The sequence below is a fragment of the Oncorhynchus mykiss genome, chromosome 14 (genome assembly GCF_013265735.2).
Source record: "Oncorhynchus mykiss isolate Arlee chromosome 14, USDA_OmykA_1.1, whole genome shotgun sequence".
Lineage (NCBI taxonomy): Eukaryota > Metazoa > Chordata > Actinopteri > Salmoniformes > Salmonidae > Oncorhynchus > Oncorhynchus mykiss.
Genome location: NC_048578.1, coordinates 22699244 through 22719311, shown reverse-complemented (window position 1 = coordinate 22719311; position 20068 = coordinate 22699244). Strand labels below are relative to the sequence as shown.

Sequence of the window (20068 nt, the reverse complement as noted above, 5' to 3'; positions counted from 1 at the left end):
AGGGACGATTTATTGACTGCATGGGAGATATTTCTCAGTTAGGTTATTTTAAGAATATATTTTAAAGTTCTCAGACATGACCAATGTTGAATAGACGAGAATCCCTGCTTTCTAACGGTATCAGATTTATTTATCAGCTCCCAATAGAGGCACTGGGGAGACGGGTTTATAACCAGAGTAGGCAACGCATTCATTTATTAACGTACTCCATCAACTGCGTATCTCCGTTTGCGATTATGCCCGTGGAAAGTTTTTAGGACATGCCAATTACATTAATATATGATAGGGTTGACCCCATTTAGTCGACTGGTCAATAGGCTGTTCACCTGTCTCGGTGGACTAATCCATTACGGACCCACACCAGTATCACCAGTAGTACATTTACTGTTAATTCCCACAATTTCTAATCTAGAATGTTAATTTGGTTACCGTAATTCCTGTTAATGGATTTAATGTTGTTATTATTATTAAAGTAATTTACATTTCTCATTGTCGGAGTGGACACGTAGTTTGCTGAGCACACAACCTAGGCTGCACCTGTGAGAAACAACTTTTGGTTCTGCGGTTCTGATTCATTCCATTTACAATTTATGAATTTATTAGTTTTGTTTGGAGTGCTCCTGTCGATGTTGAGTAAGGACGTGCACCTGATTATGCATAGAAGTAGGCCTAACCTAACTGGCCTGCGCCGCAAATGTAGGCTTTTTTTATTTCACCTTTATTTAACCAGGTAGGCTAGTTGAGAACAAGTTCTCATTTACAACTGTGACCTGGTCAAGATAAAGCATAGCAGTGTGAACAGACAACAACACAGAGTTACACATGGAGTAAACGATTAACAAGTCAATACAGTAGAAAAAAAAGAGTCTATATACATTGTGTGCAAAAGGCATGAGGAGGTAGGCAAATAATTAAAATTTAGCAGATTAACACGAGTGATAAATGATCAGATAGTCATGTGCAGGTAGAGATACTGGTGTGCAAAAGAGCAGAAAAGTAAATAAATAAAAACAGTATGGGGATGAGGTAGGTAAATTGGGAGGGCTATTTACAGATGGACTATGTACAGCTGCAGCGATTGTTTAGCTGCTCAGATAGCAGATGTTTAAAGTTGGTGAGGGAGATAAAAGTCTCCAACTTCAGCGATTTTTGCAATTCGTTCCAGTCACAGGCAGCAGAGAACTGTAAGGAAAGGCAGCCAAATGAGGTGTTGGCTTTAGGGATGATCAGTGAGATACACCTGTTGGAGCGCGTGCTACTGGTGGGTGTTGCCATCGTGACCAGTGAACTGAGATAAGGCGGAGCTTTACCTAGCATGGTCTTGTAGATGACCTGAAGCCAGTGGGTCTGGCGACGAATATGTAGCGAGGACCAGCCGACTAGAGCATACAGGTCGCAGTGGTGGGTGGTATAAGGTGCTTTAGTAACAAAATGGATGGCACTGTGATACACTGCATCCAGTTTGCTGAGTAGAGTATTGGAAGCTATTTTGTAGCTGACATCGCCAAAGTCGAGGATCGGTAGGATAGTCCGTTTTACTAGGGTAAGTTTGGCGGCGTGATCTTCTTGATTTTAGATTGGAGATGTTTGATATGAGTCTGGAAAGAGTTTACAGTCTAGCCAGACACCTAGGTACTTATAGATGTCCACATATTCTAGGTCTGAACCATCCAGGGTGGTGATGCTAGTCGGGCGTGCGGGTGCAGGCAGCGAACGATTGAAAAGCATGCATTTGGTTTTACTAGCGTTTAAGAGCAGTTGGAGGCCACGGAAGGAGTGTTGTATGGCATTGAAGCTCGTTTGGAGGTTAGATAGCACATTGTCCAAGGAAGGGCCAGAAGTATACAGAATGGAGTCGTCTGCGTAGAGGTGGATCAGCGAATCGCCAGCAGCAAGAGCAACATCATTGATATATACAGAGAAAAGAGTCGGCCCGAGAATTGAACCCTGTGGCACCCCCATAGACTGCCAGAGGACCGGACAACATGCCCTCCGATTTGAGACACTGAACTCTGTCTGCAAAGTAGTTGGTGAACCAGGCAAGGCAGTCATTAGAAAAACCCGAGGCTACTGAGTCTGCCGATAAGAATATGGTGATTGACAGAGTCGAAAGCCTTGGCCAGGTCGATGTCTTTTATTGATGGCGGTTATGATATCGTTTAGTTCCTTGAGCGTGGCTGAGGTGCACCCGTGACCGGCTTGGAATCCAGATTGCACAGTGGAGAAGGTACGGTGGGATTCGAGATGGTCAGTGATCTGTTTGTTGACTAGGCTTTCGAAGACCTTAGATAGGCAGGGCAGGATGGAAATAGGTCTGTAACAGTTTGGGTCCAGGGTGTCTCCCCCTTTGAAGAGGGGGATGACTGTGGCAGATTTCCAATCCTTGGGGATCTCAGACGATATGAAAAAGAGGTTGAACAGGCTGGTAATAGGGGTTGCGATTGTCAAGACCAGCTGATTCGTACGGGTCCAGGTTTTGCAGCTCTTTCAAAACATCTGCTATCTGGATTTGGTTAAAGGAGAAGCTGGGGAGGCTTGGGCGAGTAGCTGCGGGGGGAGCTGTTGGTCGAGGTTGGAGTAGCCAGGAGGAAGGCATGGCCAGCCGTTGAGAAATGCTTGTTGAAGTTTTCGATTATCATGGATTTATCAGTGGTGACCGTGTTACCTAGCCTCAGCGAAGTGGGCAGCTGGGAGGGGGTGCTGTTGTTCTCCATGGACTTTAGTGTCTCAGAACTTTTTGGAGTTAGAGCTCAGAGCTTATAAATGTCATTTGGGGATCTGATAGTATTTCTGATTGTGTTAAAACCAGTTTGGGATAGGGGGCAGTATTTTCATATCCGGATGGAAAGCGTGCCCAAAGTAAACTGCCTGCTACTCAGGCCCAAAAGCTACGATATGCATATAATTGGTAGATTTGGATAGAAAACACTCTAAAGTTTCTAACACTGTTAAAATAATGTCTGTGAGTATAACAGAACTTATTTGGCAGGCGAAACCCAGAGGACAAACCATCCAGGATTTTGTTTTGTTTTGAGGTGACTGTTTTCTATTGGTTTTCTATTGTTAACTAGATTTGAGGCACATGGTTGCAGTTCCTATGGCTTCCACTAGATGTCAACATTTTTTAGAAATTGGTTGAGATTTTTCCTTTCAGAAATGAAGTATGGCTGTTCAGAATGTGTCAAGCCAAGTGTACTCTGTTTGGTGCGCACTCCAGGTCACACGCTCCACGTTGCTTTTATCGCTATTGAACACAGTATATTCCATCTGAAATTGTATTGATTATTTACGTTTTAGGATACCTAAAGTTGGAATAGGAATGTTGTTTGAAATGTTTGGACCAAGTTTACAGGTAACTTATTAGATCATTTGTAATCATGTTGGGTAAGTTGGAACCGGTGTTTTTCTGAATCAAACGCGCAAAATAAATTGACATTTTGGGAAATAAAAAAGGAGTTTATCGAACAAACATTTGATGTTTCTGGAACATATTAGAGCGCCAACAGAAGAAGATCTTCAAAGGTAAGGCATGAATTATATCGTTATTTCTGCCTTTCGTGTCGCACCTGCTTGGTTGAAATATGATTTTCATGTGTTTGTATGGTGGGGTGCTGTCCTCAGATAATCGCGTGGTTTGCTTTCACTGTAAAGCCTTTTGGAAATCTGACACGGTGGCTGGATTAACAAGAAGTTAAGCTTTATTTTGGTGTATTGCACTTGTGATTTTATGAAAGTTAAATATTTCTAATTTAATTTGAATTTTGCTCTGCAATTTCACCGGATGTTTTCGAATCGTTCCGCTAGGTTTATTAATCACCAACGCTAATGAGTTGTGTAGCTTCTCAAAGTATTTTTTTCTTCACCTCAAACAGCAAGTACATTTTTTTTAGATTTGTATCATTTTAATTTATATCAAGTTTTTATGAATCACATGATGATTTTGAGACTTTATTATAAAATTAATCTTCCATGAAAATGTGAATATGAAAATCATAACGGGCACGCAGATCGGTAGTAATGGTAAGATAAGTTGGCGCTTCAAATGAATAAGGTTGCCAACCCCTGGTGTAGCATATTATCGGCAACTCCGGAAGCGTAATGGCAGAGTCTGCGAAGGCCAGCTGGAGGTGGTGGTTCTGCAACAGGTTTTTTTCTTGCACTCTGGCTCCCTCTTGAGTGATATGTCTTAATTATTTAATGTGTGCTTAAAGCATCAGCAGACAAGCTCAGTAGCCTACATATAATAACTAGCCAGGCTACACTATGTGTTGAATTTGCTATCTAGTTAGTCTGTTGTCGTTATTTTATAAGCTTGGCCTACCTGCTGTAATGTCGTCCTCTCCCCTGGTCCACTCGCTCTGGCACACATGCAGCTGATGAACAAACAACTTTTCCCAGGATTTTCATGACCGTACAAAGCCTGTTTGCTGACCAAATATGTGCTATAACTGTGTAAATAACTCACTAATTTGCAAAGAATATCAACAATTGTGCACACGTAGTTACACACTGATCTGCTTTAAATTGTGCCTCTCGCAACCGGTGATAACCGCTCTGCCTGTCAATGCAATAGCCTAAAAAATCTTGCTGTGTTATGCTCTGCAGAAATTTGGAGAACAGCAATACGTCACATCCAGTGGACACTGATAAGAGTAATTGTTTAATATTGTTATTTTAAGAAAAAATATTTAATTGTCCTTTCGGACAACTAATTTATTCTTATTGTCCACCAATTTATTTTTCTTGTCCTGGACAAGCGTTAATGTCAAGCCCTGATTTTCTTCAAAAAGCAATATGTACTGTGTTTGAAACTTGCCCTTGGTGCACTGCTGTAGAATGAATTGACTCTGAAAACGTGCAGCACAGATAGTCTTCAAGCATACAGTAGGTTAAAACTTTGAGGTCCTCAGTCAATTTCTTTTTTTTTAAGTCCAGGAAAATAAAATCTACTCATCCAGCATAGAAAAATTCGCCAGTTTTAATATCAAGTACCTCTATGAAAAATGGCACTAGGGGCCTCCTAAAGGATCTGACCCTTTTTTTCCTTCAATTTTCACCTAAAGTGACACCCAAATCTAACTGCCTGTAGCTTAGGACCTGAAGCAAGGATATTCATATTCTTGATACCATTTGAAAGGAAACACTTTGAAGTTTGTGGAAATGTGAAATTAATGTAGTAGAATATAACACATTAGATCTGGTAAAAGATGATACAAAGAATGTTTTTTTTGGTACCATCTTTGAAATGCAAGAGAGGCCATAATGCATCATTCCAGCCCAGGTGCAATTTCGTTTTTGGCCACTAGATGGCAGCAGTGTATGTGCAAAGTTTTAGATGCCCAAATGTGCCTAATTGGTTTATTAATACATTTAAGTTCATAACTGTGCACTCTCCTCAAACAATAGCATGGTATTCTTTCACTGTAATAGCTACTGTAAATTGGGCAGTGCAGGTAGATTAACAAGAATTTAAGCTTTGAGGCTTATCTGATATGGCCTATGTCCTAGGTTTCGTTACTAACAACCTCATGCTAATCACATTAGCCCGTTAGCTCAACTGTCCCACGGGGTTGACACCGATCCCGTAGAGGTATATGGACTTTTTTTTTCTTGGTGCGTAACCTGATTAGGGCATCCACCCACTTTGCTCAGAATTACAGAAATCACATTGTAGATTATGGTAATTCATATTAACAGAACAATCAACTTGAGGCCATAGGCTACATGCGAATGTTCATTCCATAATGTAATTAGTGAGAAGACCCTGGTGTCAAAAGCGCACTGCACATACAAGGTTTCATGTGACAGAGATGAAAATCTGTTAGAAATGTAGAAAGAGGGGAGATCTAATGATGCAACAACTAGCATGAGTTGCTAATATGACTAGGAGTGTGCCTTTGCTTACTAGACAATGAAAAAAAAAGTTAATTTGGAAACCAGGAGAACATGAAAGAAATAGGCTACTGGTTTCAATTGCATATGAAAGTCTATATAAATAATTGTCTCCACATTTCCATGGTTGTATTTTACTTTGAAGCAAGACATGCCTCATAATATGATTTTAAAACGTTCAGGTTTCAAACAATTATGTTTTCAAAATGTGTACTGCCTCCAGCTAATTGCAAAGTGGTGTATGACACGCTAAAGCCTACCGTTGCCTGTATGCACTTGAATGGTGAATTGAATACCAATTGAGGAATTAAAATGGTAGCTTTTTTAAATCGTGGACAAGAACTGTTTTTAACACGTGATTGCATTTAGAATTGTTACGCTGTCCAATGACTGGACAGGTTTTCTGCTCATAGACTCTGTGTCTATATGCTGTACGCATGTGATAAACATAACTAACGAAAATACACGCGCCAATTTAATTCCACTTAATTATGCAAATTAGCCTATAGACTGCTAGGCATAACCGGTCAAATGTATTTCGATCGATGGGTATTTCCATCAATGATTAAGCAAAAAAGCAATATCTTGCAATCCGATTTATTTATTTTTCTTCTCCTGGACTATTGGCCAGTGACCGCTTTATTTTTTGGCTTTTTATTTTTTTTATTTGCCAAAATCTGGCTAACGGAAACCCTGCTGAGGATAAATATAATCCTTCCTTTTGACGTCAAGTTGGTAAAGACATCAATGGAGCACACTATTGGTTAGTGCTTTGCGTGGGAGGTGTTTGTGTGTGTGTGGGCATAATACTAAACAGTTCCTGACTGTCAAAAAGAGCGTAGCCTACGCCATACTGTGTGAAGAAAATGAAAGTAATTTATTTCTTAGAGTAAACTTTTTGACAGCCTCATTTGCATTAGCAGAGATGTTTACAATTGATTCTTAAACTATTGCTACACCACATGCTCAAAAAAAGCAATTTCTGGGGTTTGTAGTGTAAACCTTCCCATAGTGGCTAGTAGATTAATCAGCTATTAGGGTAGCAGTGCCAGCTTAAATTGATGGCAGCAGCAGAAGAAGAAGCAAGCAACCCATCCGTAATATGACACATTTTGAATGTGTGTGGGAACATAAAGGACTTGAAAGCAGTGGGCTTTTAGACGACACTTGTATAAATTCCTGGAAGATGAGCCTTTGATGGGGACACCAGTGGAAAGCTCGCCTCCAGATGGAAATGCATTTGGATCATTACCCAAGCAGCTCCGCAAAGACATTCATCTGCAGCAGTGCTCATAAGGTGAATTTCTCCTGAAATTGCCCGTCTTTGGTGAGATTTGAGGGATTAGTGGATTATTACTGGTAATGTCAGTGAAATATGGCGTCTCACTCAGGTCTGTAGATCTCACTCCAATAATGAGGTAAAGTTTGTCCTTACTGGTCTAATCCTGAACCTCTGACTCTGAGTTCTGCTCCCAGAGGCACATCTGTTACTCCTAACTATGATTCAAAACTTGGGTTGGCCCTCTTCTGCTACTCTATGCCCCTGTTGGCAAAATCACTGGGAATGTTAGTCACCATAATCACCAGGCACACAAGAATGACAGGATAGATGTGAAGTACCCTGTGTTCTCCATAATCTAGAGGGGACGAGACAACATTGGCTAATCATTCGAATTTGAGAGACTGTTCTGTTTCAGTGTTTTTCCGTGTCGAGGCTGAACTGCTGCAGAGCTGAGGTGACTCTGGGACTCCAGTCTCTCTGTCAATAGAACCAGACAATGTCTACAGTTCTGTTCCCATGAGGCTGTGTGTATTGGAGGAGCGCTGATGATGGACTGGGACAGAAAGCCCCAAGTGGAGGACGATGCTCCATGGCTGTCGTTTCTCCTTTAACTCACCACATCTGGAGGGAGTGTTATTATTGGACCAGAGAGGAGCAATGTTTCCCCTGCTACTCATTCTGAATTAGACGTGCATGTAGAGCAAAGATAAAACCCATTTCTCGTTCACTTTTGCTGTTCAATTTATGCGTTAGTTCCAGCTAAGAGTAGAATTATATCGCATTACAGTTTGTTGCCAGCCAAAGGTTAAACAGAGCTTTGAAACACACAGTTTGAAGCCCAGCTGATTAAATTCTCTACAGGTGACGGCTGCCAGGGTTTGTAAATAAGACTAGGATTAAATGCAAGGCACCTGGGGCACTTTTTGTGTTTATAAGGAGATCTGTTTCTATTTATTCTGTAGTCTGCCCTGGTCTCTTGTGTATAATACTTTCACTTTAGCAGTGTGTGGGCCTGACCTGGTTTCCTCTGCAGATTTCTATGTGAGCTGAGCAGTGGTCAGTTACTGCAGCATCTGGATGTGATGGGAGCCTCTGGATCCGTCATGTCAGCACGTTCTGCTTCATGAATCTGTCTGATTGATCCAGTGTGCAGGTAGCACCATGACCGCACACTGCAACAATAACGCATGACGGCATGTCACTGAATATTCTGTTTTGTTGGTACATGGGGGGTAATTTAATGACTGCTGTGGTTTAGGTGTCCTCACTGTCCAAATGGAGTAAGGTTACTCTCTTGTATTCAGAAGAGCTGCAAATGCATACCGTAGCATTTTCATTTGATATTAGGATGTCAGCTAAATGTACCATACAAAATTAGCCTGCCGCTAGCCTACATTATGCAATGAGTTGAGACTGTCAGCAGCAGAGGATTAGCCATGCTCAGTGCTGCTTTGTGCTTGTTGCCTTAACTACTTCAGTCTCCTCAAGGACAGAAATCAATGGCTGTTATGTGTGATTGAGAGGCTGGTATAGAGAGCTCTCATCACTTCTCAGTTGACTCATTAGGACTGTGTCTGTTAGCTGTTGCCATTATTGACCTAGGATGTGAACGTCTGCAATGTAAACCTACCCTTATTGAAATATGAGTTACAGGCCAAGTAAGATTTAGTTCCAATGAACCTGTTTGAATACTTTATGATAATAGGATTGTTAGCCGTTCATTCTGCGTTAATGCAAAGTGGATACAGGTACAGCCAAGTGTATGCTACTTTCCGTCTTGGCGGAGGAGATTGGAAGCATAGGCTGGGAAAGTAGTCTTCAAAATTTGTACAGAAATTTCACAGAAACATTGTTTGAGCTGATATTAGGGAATGTTTACTCCAGTGTTATTTCAATCTGAGCAGCTCCCGCAATGATTTTGTCAGATCTGCCCTGACTCCAAAGGAACTAGTTCTCTTCGGCCCAAGGCCAATTTACAAAACTTTGGCCTAGCTAGTAGATGCTATCATAATGTTGATATAATTTGGACCAAAATTGGTTTTGTCCTACTCTTTGAGGAAGGTTGGCTTTTATCATTAAATGTTTTGTTGATCCTCGGACATTGGAAAAATAAATAAATAAATAAATAAATAAATAAAATAAAGAACAGATAAGAGAGAATAAGCCAACGTAGCTAGTCAAGATACTTTTTTTCATAGTCTTGTCTGTCATAGAAGCTACACTAGCTCTGCCCTCTGCAAAACATCACTGACACAAACTGTATCACAAGATTTAACTTTGGATACAATGGCATGATGACTGAATTTCCTGCAGCAAGCTAGACCCATTTGTTTCATCAATATGCTCACAATAATAGTTAAAAATTGTCTGTTGAGCTGAGTCCTGTCTTCATAGCAGTTATAATAATTGGCTTTAACGGTCACTGGACTGCAATAATGTGCTGCAGAGACCCCCTCTTGTGGAGGAATGGTGAGAACTGTCAAATGAGACATGAGCTCCTCAGTCTAATTGGCCTCCCACTGGTTATTAGTGAGGGCTTCTGATCTGATTGGGCGGTGGAGTGTTGCCCAGACTAATGATCTGGAAGGTGCTGCTCCGTACCTGGAACGAGAGACGGAAGGAGGCAGGTGGATCTCTTAAAGTTTGGACACCAAGTTGACCAAGAGGATATGCTGCTGACAGCTGTTGGCCTGCAATGTAGAATTTAGAGCCAGATTGCTCAGTCAGTTTTGTTGGCTTTGTCTAGTGTGTGCAGAGTGGAGCTTTTAGTCATGGTGGACACAGGTGGATGGTAAAGTTTGGAAAGTGAAATGGCAAAAAGTCATAAGCTAATGTAATGTCTATTCTAGCCTGCCAGTTTTGTTGACTTTGTTCAATGTATAGTTTTACGTCCCACATGGCCGTACATAACGCAGGATGCCATTTATTGTCATGAGTCTTGCCCTGGAGGCCGCTCTGCATGGTTGTCTCCAGCTGGCACAGCCACTAAGTAATAAAATCATATTTTATACCTGACCTTAATCACACTGCTAACCCTAATGCCTCAACCTAGCCTTAAATGAAGACCATAAAGCTAATTTTTGTTTTCATTCGTTTTTACAATCTAACCAATTTTGACATTGCTGCTGGCCTATCTTGTGGAAAATGCTCAGTTTTGCCTCAAAGGCAAGATTCATGGCAAACGTCAACCTGCTTACATAACGTCCATCTAGACATGGCAAGCTAATCACAGTAACCCGGTGTCAGGTGGTGAAGGACCTCGTATGCGTACATGTTTGATCACTACGTCAGAAAATATCAGCATGCATATTTCATAGATGAAGACATTTAGCAGGCATGCTAACTTACTCATTCCCACCTGGTCTCTGGAGGTATCCTGTTACACAGCTTCTATTCTACTCCCGTAAAGGCTTTTGTTAAAAATAAATCTCCTTCAGAAGTTTCACCATCTTCTCACTACCTTGGACATGAAAGGGCTGGTAGCTGAAATTAAATGACAGTACTGGAGACTGTTCCCCCTCATCCTCAAAGAGCTTCAAGGAGGGAGACATGAATACATGGATGTATGATACAGTATTAAACTAGGCCAAACTGTTTGACTGTTAATTGCATAAACTGTTAGGCTACACATCAACAAGCCTATGTTCTTACTGTGTTTGAAGGTCCTTCATTGTGCAGATCATTAGGCTGTTGGGACTTTTTGTTTTGTAATTATTTCTCATCACAATCCAGTATAATTTAACTCTCCTGTACAGCAAAACCAGAAACCTTATCTACCACCCCTTGGTGTCTTTTCCTATTTGGCGTTAAGCTGTGGTAAGTGCTTCCAGCCTCATGTTGTTAGTCCTCCCATTAGAGGTGAATGGGTCCTGATTTAAAGTCTGCCAGAGGTGTGAAGTAACTTAATTTCATATTCCAAGCCTGAAAACGCTCGTCTCTCTAAGCAGCCTGTCTCACTGAGGGTGACAGGTGGACTGCACTCTGCTCCAGACTATTCCAGCACAGGAAATTCTGCAGTGTCCTCCACACCTAACCACAGTCAAACTACATCACACATTTGTCCATCAAACCTGAACAATATTCAGGAATGCTTCATGTGTGACTGCAAAATGAACAGTCACTATCAGAAAAGGAAAGGTGCCTCTCTGTAATGTTGACCGTGGTGCTGAAAATACCTTTGGCCCTAACCCTGTGACTGAGGGACCTCACATACTCATAAACATCAAATTTATCATGTGGACAGTTCGTCAATGTTGGTGCTGATTTGTATTTTTGCTGGTGGAATTGAACCATCTGTACCGGTGATGAATTTGGAGCTCTGTTGACAAAATGACAAGAAGATCATTGCTGTCTCTTATCTACTCTGGTATAGTCTGTCCAGCAGTACATTACTAAGAGGACATCTTCATGATTCAGCCCAATAAAAGTTGGCTTTCATGGTGAAGTGGATTTGTCATCACCCGAAATGCAGTTATGATTGTTGTCTTGGTATTTAAAATAATGTTTTGGAGTTTTATGAACAGTCAGCCTCCATTCATACTTCCTTGGATATGTGATCCACCTGGGTCTTCTGCATACCACAAGACTGCTCGGCTGCTGAGAGAAATCCTGAGCACTAACTTGATGCAAACACAAGTCTTTCAGTCTTCAGGAAAGTTAACTTACCGGTATTTATAATGTGAACATGGTTCACTAAACCAACAGAAAGGTGAAAGTTATTGGATTAAATCAGGTTGACTGATCCCCTCTGTCTCAGGTTTGCAGTGCCTAAGATCAGCACAATTTTGAATCATCCATAAGCAGGCATAAGGGACTAACCTTTTTAAAATATTTTATTTTAATGAAAGCGGAATAATTGAAAACTTTGCAAAGAAATATTTCAGATGCAGAACTCTTTGTGACTGAATAGCCAGCACAAAAGCTTTGTGTGAAATTCCCTAGAGTGTAAGGTAGCATGGTGCTTTCACATGCAATTGTAAATGTTCCTTTCATTCATGTGTGACACACTGATGGAAAATTGTACTCTTTCAGTGATGAAAGAGTTGGGCCGTTCATCCACAAAGGCATCAGAAATGTATACACCATGCCAGAATCTTCATTTCATTCAGCATGACTCACAAAAGCACAGAAAATAATCTTAATATATCAGCCAGCTGGCTAGATTAAAGTGCACAAAGAGCAGGCATGTTTTCCTCCCTTGGTGTTAAAGGGAGACCCAGAGATTGACACATCAAACTGTCATCTGCTTTTCATCTGCTTCTAATCAGGCACAAACACGTCCTCTCTGTCCTACTGCTCGCCTGCACAAACTGACAACCATGCTAAGTCCTATGCATGGTGGGAGATTAGAGAGTTAAACTCCCCTCGGGCTTGTTGCCCAGCATGCTGATGGGCCTTCTGCACTGAGCAATACGAGGCCCACATTGCCTCGTATTGCGCACGTCAGTCATTTTCTGTGATTTTTTTTCTTCCCTTCTCTTTTCTATACAACGTTCTTCTAGATTGTTCATTATTTGGTCAACAGTAATAGCGTGTGCATTATTTTGATTCCTTCTGTGAAGGTATAGTGCCTTAAAGTATTCATACCCCTTGAGTTATTCCACATTTTGTGTTTCAACCTGAATTCAAAATTGATTTAAGTATAATTATTTCCTACACCTTTTACAGTGTTCAGCTCTATTTATTATTCTGATCTCTTACTCTCTCCCCCCCTTTCTTGGCTCAGTGTCAGTATAGTAATATCAGCAATGCCATACTTTTTTGGTTTATCATGTTGATAAAGTGAAAACATTCTTATTTTCTTTTTGCAAATATATTGAAAATTAAATACAGAAATATCTCATTTACATAAGTATTCACACCCTTGAGTCAATACCTTGTAGAAGCACCTTTGGTGGCAATTACAGCTTTGTTGTCTTGGGTCTGAATCAGTTTTGCACATCTAGATTTGGGGATTTTTTATGGGATTCAAGTCTGGGCTTTGGCTGGGCCACTCAAGGCCTTTCACATTATTTTTCTGAAGACATTCCGCTGTATGCTTGGGGTTATTGTCCTGTTAGAATGTAAATATTCGCCCCACTCTAAAGTCGTTTGCACTCAGAAGCAGGTTCTTGTCAAGGATTTGCCACCATTCATTGTTCCCTCTATCCTTACCAGTCCATGCCGCTGAAAAGCATAGCATGATGCTGCCACCACTATGTTTCACGGTAGGGATGGTTTTAATTGGGTGATGCTCTGTGCCTGGTTTTCTCCAGACATTCAGGAGCGCTTTGAATTCAGGCCAAAGAGTTAAATTGGTCTCATCAGACTTCAATCTTTTGCCTTAGGATCACAGTCTTTCAAACTCCAGGCGTGGTTTTATGTGTCTTTTTCTCAGGAGTGGCTTTTGTCTGGCCGCTCTCCCATAATGTCCAGATTGTTGAAGTGCTGTAGAGACTGTTTTCCTTCTGGCAGGTTCTCCCAGCTCAGCTAAGGAACTCTGTAGCTCTGTCAGAATGGTCATTGGGTTCTTGGTCACCTCCCTGACAAAGGTCCATCTTGCTTGGTTGCTCAGTTTGGTTGGATGGCCAGCTCTAGGCAGGGTTGTTCCATATTTTGTGAATACTTATGTAAATCAAGTAATTGTTTCCTTTTCAATAAATGTAAATGTTCACTTTGTCATTATGAGATATTGTATGTAAACAGGTGAGAAAGAAACATTTTGAATTCAGGCTGTAACAAAACAAAATGTGGAATAAGTCAAGGACTATGAATACTTTCTGAAGGCACCATCTGCCTGTCTGTTTTGCTGTCGGCTGCTTTGTGAGCGAGCCTCTTACTCCCTCTCCCCACTGTGACACGGAGGAGGGAGAGATGCATTCTGAGAAGCAAAAGCATATGGCCATTGCTCAAAATACAATTGTGGGAAATCACCATTTTAAAAGTAAATATTGTTCTAGTTACAGAGGAGTCACATTTATTTCTCACCTCTTTATTGAGTTCATACCACTCTACAACCGGAGTAGTCTGTAGGATAGGTTTGATCCTGCGTAGCCGAGCGCACCATTTGCAGGCCTAGAAGTAGCCTAGGCATTGTAGAACATTAGTCTACCTTTACAGATATACTAATCAATTCGCGTACATGGCTATATAGCATCAATCATATTTATAGTTCGCTAGATTGCTAAGTTTTTTGGGTTCCCACTTCCTCAGGTGGTGAATAATATTATATAGGCAAATATGCATAAAGTTGTTAGCAAATTCTCTGAAGAGCTCTAACGTCTCACGTATATGACATTTTTGGCCGATACCGATATCCAATATTTTCCTTGCCAAAAAAACGATAACGATTATTACATTTTTGCGGCCTTCTAAGCATTCTAGTACAGTTATAGTTAACACATGCACACGCATGGACGCAGCCGTCTAAGGCACTGCATCTCAGTGCAAGAGGCGTCACTACAGTCCCTGGTTCGAATCTAGGCTCACATCCCGCCGTGATTGGGAGTCCTATAGGGTAACTCAGTGTCGTCCAGGACATCATTGTAAATAAGAATTTGTTCTCAACTAACTTACCTAGTTAAATAAAGGTTACACACACCACACTGACCAAAAAGTTATTTTGTTCACATTTACGTATGTCCCCATTACCAGTAAAACATAATCAAAACCTATTTCTTACACTTGCTGTTATTTGTCGCTGTCCAGTCGTTTCATTCCCAGGATTTCTATGGAACGCCATTTGGGGCTTTGTGTGTCAAAAAAAGATGCACGTCAAATAACACTATTTTACATATCAAATAACACTATGTAATCTGTTTCAGTGGCTATAGTTAGCTAGCTAACTATATAGCTAGGTGCCATCTAAAATAACCCTAATTTATAAGACAGTTCTTATTTGATTAATGGTTGTCGGCTCCATCTATGTGAAGCTAGCCACAATAAAGGTTAGCCACAATAGTGGACTTTGTGGTTAGCCTTCAAAATAAAAGTATGGCAGAATTCTACTATTTATATTAATTTGCATCACTGTCAATACATACTTTTATTTTGAAGGCAAACTGCAAATTCCACTTGTGCCTAATCCTTATTGTGACTAGCTTCACAACACATAACCCGGTCTGGTCGAGCGTCACTAGCCAGATGATGCTAGCTGGCTACTTATAATGTTAGCTTTGGGCAACAGGGTTAAGTAGCTGGCTAGCTATTTATTTTCATGAACTGAAGTTCAATTTCAGTAGGTGAACAAGTGGCTACCTAGCTAATACTTACTCACAAGGATTCCTAAATCATTGCTAAGAATAATGAAAATGACTGCAGTTTCTACTGGTCATTGTTTTCAGGCTGTTTGTATTGGTGCTAGCTAGGTACCAAGCTAAAGCTAGCTACCTCAGAAGTTGTGGTCGAACAAATGTTTCTTTATTACCAATGCGGTATTGTAAAAGCAGTTTATGGCCGGTGTTTGCAGACTTTTGTTGTACAGCTTTGACAGTGCTACGGTACCCTTTTTGACACGCGAAGACCCAAACGGCATTTTATAGTAAACCCAGCAAAAAAAGAAACCTCTCACTATCAACTGCATTTATTTTCAGCAAACTTACATGTGTAAATATTTGTATGAACATACGATTCAACAGAAACTGAACGAGTTCCACAGACATGTGACTAACCAAAATGGAATAATGTTTCCCTGAACAAAGGGGGGAGGTCAAAATCAAAAGTAATAGTCTGTATCTGGTGTGGCCACCAGCTGCATTAAGTACTGCAGTGCATCGGCTCCTCATGGACTGCACCAGATTTGCCAGTTCTTGCTGTGAGATGTTACCCCGCTCTTCCACCAAGGCACCTGCAAGTTCACAGACATTTCTGGGGGGAATAGCCCTCACCCTCTGATCCAACAGGTCCCAGACGTGCTCAATGGGATTGAGATCCATGCTCTTCGCTGGCCATGGCAGAACACTGACATTCCTGTCTTGCAGAAAATCACGAGCAGTATGGCTGTGGCATCGTCATGCTGGAGGGTTCCACATGAGGGAGGAGGATGTCTTCCCTGTAACGTACAACGTTAAGATTGCCTGCAATGACAACAAGCTCAGTCCGATGATGCTGTGACACACCGCCCCAGACAATGGCGGACCCTCCACCTCCAAATTGATCCCGCTCCAGAGTATAGGCGTTGGTGTATTGCTCATTCCTTTGACGATAAACGTGAATCCGACCATCACCCCTGGTGAGACAAAACCGCGACTCACACTTTTTTCCAGTCCTGTCTCGTCCAGCAACGGTGAGTTTGTCAGTGCCTTACCAACAGGCCTACAAGCCCTCAGTCCAGCCTCTCTCATCCTATTGCGGACAGTCTGAGCACTGATGGAGGGATTGTGCGTTCCTGGTGTAACTCGGGCAGTTGTTGCCATCCTGTACCGGTCCCGCAGGTGTGATGTTCGAGTGTACCGATCCTGTGCAGGTGTTACACTAGGTCTGCCACTGCGAGGACGATCAGCTGTCCGTCCATTCTCCCTGTAGCGCGCTGTCTTAGGCGTCTCACAGTACGGACGTTGCAATTTATTGCCCTGGCCACATCCGCAGTCCTCATGCCTCCTTGCAGCCATGCCTAAGGCACGTTCACGCAGATGAGCAGGGACTCTGGGCATCTTTCTTTTGGTGTTTCACAGTCAGTAGAAAGGCCTCTTTAGTGTCCTTAGTTTTCATAACTGTGACCTTAATTGCCTACCGTCTGTAAGCTGTTGGTGTCTTAACGACCGTTCCACAGGTGCATGTTCATGGTTCATTGAACAAGAATGGAAAGTGTTTAAACCCTTTACAATGAAGATCTGCAAAGTTATTTTGATTTTTATGAATTATCTTTGAATGACAGGGTCCTGAAAAAGGGACATTTCTTTTTTGCTGAGTTTATGTATGTTGTGAAGCTAATAGCAATTACTCTATTACTCTGTTACTCCGGTAGGGCAACATCTGACAAATAGCACACTTGGTAGTGTGTACCAGTGCTCGACCAGTCAGCAAAAGCCACCATCACCCACGACAGTTACACTAGGTCTGCCACTGCGAGGACGATCAGCTGTCAAACGGTTGATTGTCAAGGGCAATTCATTCCATTATCTTAGCTTTAACCTGTTGAGTGTAGGGGCAGTATTTTGATGTTTGGATGAAAAACGTACCCAAATGAAACTGCCTATATATCAGGCCCAGAATCTAAAATATGCATAGAATTGTCAGATTAGGATAGTGTGTTTTCTAACGTTTTAAAAACTGTCAAAATATTATCTTGAGTATAACAGAACTGATATTGCAGGCAAAAACCTGAGGAAAATCCAACCAGGAAGTGCTGTTTTTCCTGAAAGCTCTCTGTTCCATTGCATGCCTTCCCTCCATTTTAAAGGGATATCAACCAGATTCCTTTCTCTATGGCTTCCACATGGTGTGAACGGTCCGGTTGAAATATTATCGATTATTTATTGTAAAAACAACCCGAGGATTGATTAATCGGCAATTCCGATTAATCGGCAATTCCGATTAATCGGTCGACCTCTAGTATGTATGGTACCTTTAACATCGGTGTTAAACTAGACATAGGCCAAAACCGATGTTGGCATTTTTAGTTAATATCGTCTGATTCTGATACGTTATATCGTGCATCCCTCGTCTCATGTCAAGTGGAATGTTGAACATGTCTTGCAGCATGATGGCACACTGTGCTGGGGTAAAAGGTTGCACTATTCAGGCACTGCAGGGATAATGTCTCCAAAGAGGGGGCATCTGAGGGTAAATGCACTCTGTCCTCAATTGTGTACACCAAGACTTGAAGATTGGCAGTACTTTGTAAACTGAATTAAACTATTGCTCTGTCAAGTATAGAACAGTCATGTTCATGAATAGCCAGTCGAGATCTGTATTGTGTTACCCCAGCAATAATCTGAAGGACCCCATAGGTTTTTATAAGCACTGTAGAGGATAAATGGGACAATCATGAGAAACATAAGTCATTGCAGAGTGACAGTTCTTTGGCTCAGAGATTTGCGTCTTGTCAGTAGACTTTGATCAACGAAAATGCTGTCGTTGTTATGCCAATTGAACTGCTTCCCTTTCACCCGAGAGAAGACTATTTTAAATTCAAGAGGACAGACTGATGCATGCACTGTGCATGAACATAAGGAGTTGTCTCATACTCCAGTAAGCCTGTAACTAATGCCTCCCTCCTATTGAATTCATATTTTTTCTTAATAATAAACTGGAGCAGTGGGCTCCATGTCAATCTAGTGAAGTCAAGACACCTCTGCGCTGTATTCTGGTCATGCCTCAGCCTGGCTTTGAACTCAATGAGTGCTGCTGGCCCTGGCTTACCTGGGAGGTAATTGACAGCTGTTGGGGTGAGAATGAGGAGGGACACAGGCAATTAAAGAGCCGGAGCCAACCTAGTCTGACCTGCTGATCAATGCAGTCCATTTGGAGCTGGTGGACTAGAGGCCAGAGCTCTGTTTACAGGCTAATAAAGTGAGCTCAGGGAGCACCTTTTGGCAGTGCAGCCCAGTACTTTTAACACCCCATTGATTCTCATTACATTACACTTAAAGGGGAACTTCATCGCTAGACATTATTTGGGGTGTTTTTCCAGTCTCCCTACATAATTATGAGTGAGGTTTTTCAGACATTATGCACCATAGCGGTATTTTAAAAAAAAGACACGCTAGAACCGTCACATACACTTGAAGCAAATAGCCAAACCGAAAACTGCAGACAAAAATGCTCTCTGCTACTAAGATCAGTGAAATGTAGGCTAAACTGACAACGGAGTGAAGAGCAGAAATCTCAACTAGCAAGCAAGTCGCAGCAATGAAGAACGAAGTGGGGGGAGAATTCTGGCAAGGGGGGAGACTTTCAGCACAATGTAGGAGTTCCATGAAGAGGAGTTGAGATGGTGAGAACAAGAATTGCGAGACCAACAAGCAGCGATGGGTAGCTATGGCCAGAGTCTGATGCCTATGCTTGTGCTGTCCATCCATGCCGACAGAAGAGGAATGTAAGAGTTACAGACCATCGAAGTTTCGACGCACATATGGATAGAGGTGTGCTGGAGATGTTCGTCAGAACCTCCAAGATCAACTGGCGGAGGCAGCCTAGACCAACTGGACCAGGAGGACAAATTAGTATGCTGTTGGGAGCTAGCTAGCAACCGCTCTCTCTTCACACGAGGCAGTGTTGTTCAGTACAGTATAATTTGGTGATTGATTCAGCCATAACGAGGCTTGCTAGTTCTGCTACTAGCCAATTTGAGCTACTAAGCTTAGTTTGCTATACCCAAAATGTACTGTTGCCTAATATTATAGCTAGCTATCTAATGTTAGCTAGCTAGCCTCAGTGCATCTCATTAGGACTCTGGGAAACTGGAGAAATGCTTTGATGTTGATGAAGACTAAAGGAATGATTGACTTTATAACTAATTAGTCTGAGTAACTATACCTGCGTTGTAGCTAGCTAGCTAACATGTCTGTGATATGTATACTATTTTGAATTGTGCTGCTACAGTAGGAATACAGACAGTACACATTGATTCCCCATGAAAGTCTAAAAGCGTTTTTGTCATTCTCTTAGACGAATACTGCTTAGTGGCCTACATATTCTTTTGGAGTTTCTTCTGCGTGGGGAGAAACAAGGGACAGGACACCAAATCCCTTGCTTGCGTGTGTTGTTGGGGCCATTTGAGCAATTCAAGAGGAGATTAGAAAGGTCCAAAACAACTATCTCCCCTTCTATCGAAGTGACTCCGAAGACTTCAATGTCTGCAGCCCCCAAACACACCATATTCAACTATTCCCATTGTAGAACTGTAATACTGATTCTTGGTGTTAGTAGTACATGTTTATTCTACTGTATATATGTCATACATTGCATAACTGT

At 41.6% G+C, this 20068-nt stretch overlaps 1 protein-coding gene across 4 annotated transcripts in view; it reads left to right on the top strand.

Annotated features, from left to right (window-relative positions):
- The window catches only part of LOC110488996 (ecto-NOX disulfide-thiol exchanger 2), a 309872-nt gene that overhangs the window by 9176 nt on the left and 280628 nt on the right, over positions 1 to 20068 (top strand). The gene's annotated exons all lie outside the window — the stretch shown is intronic.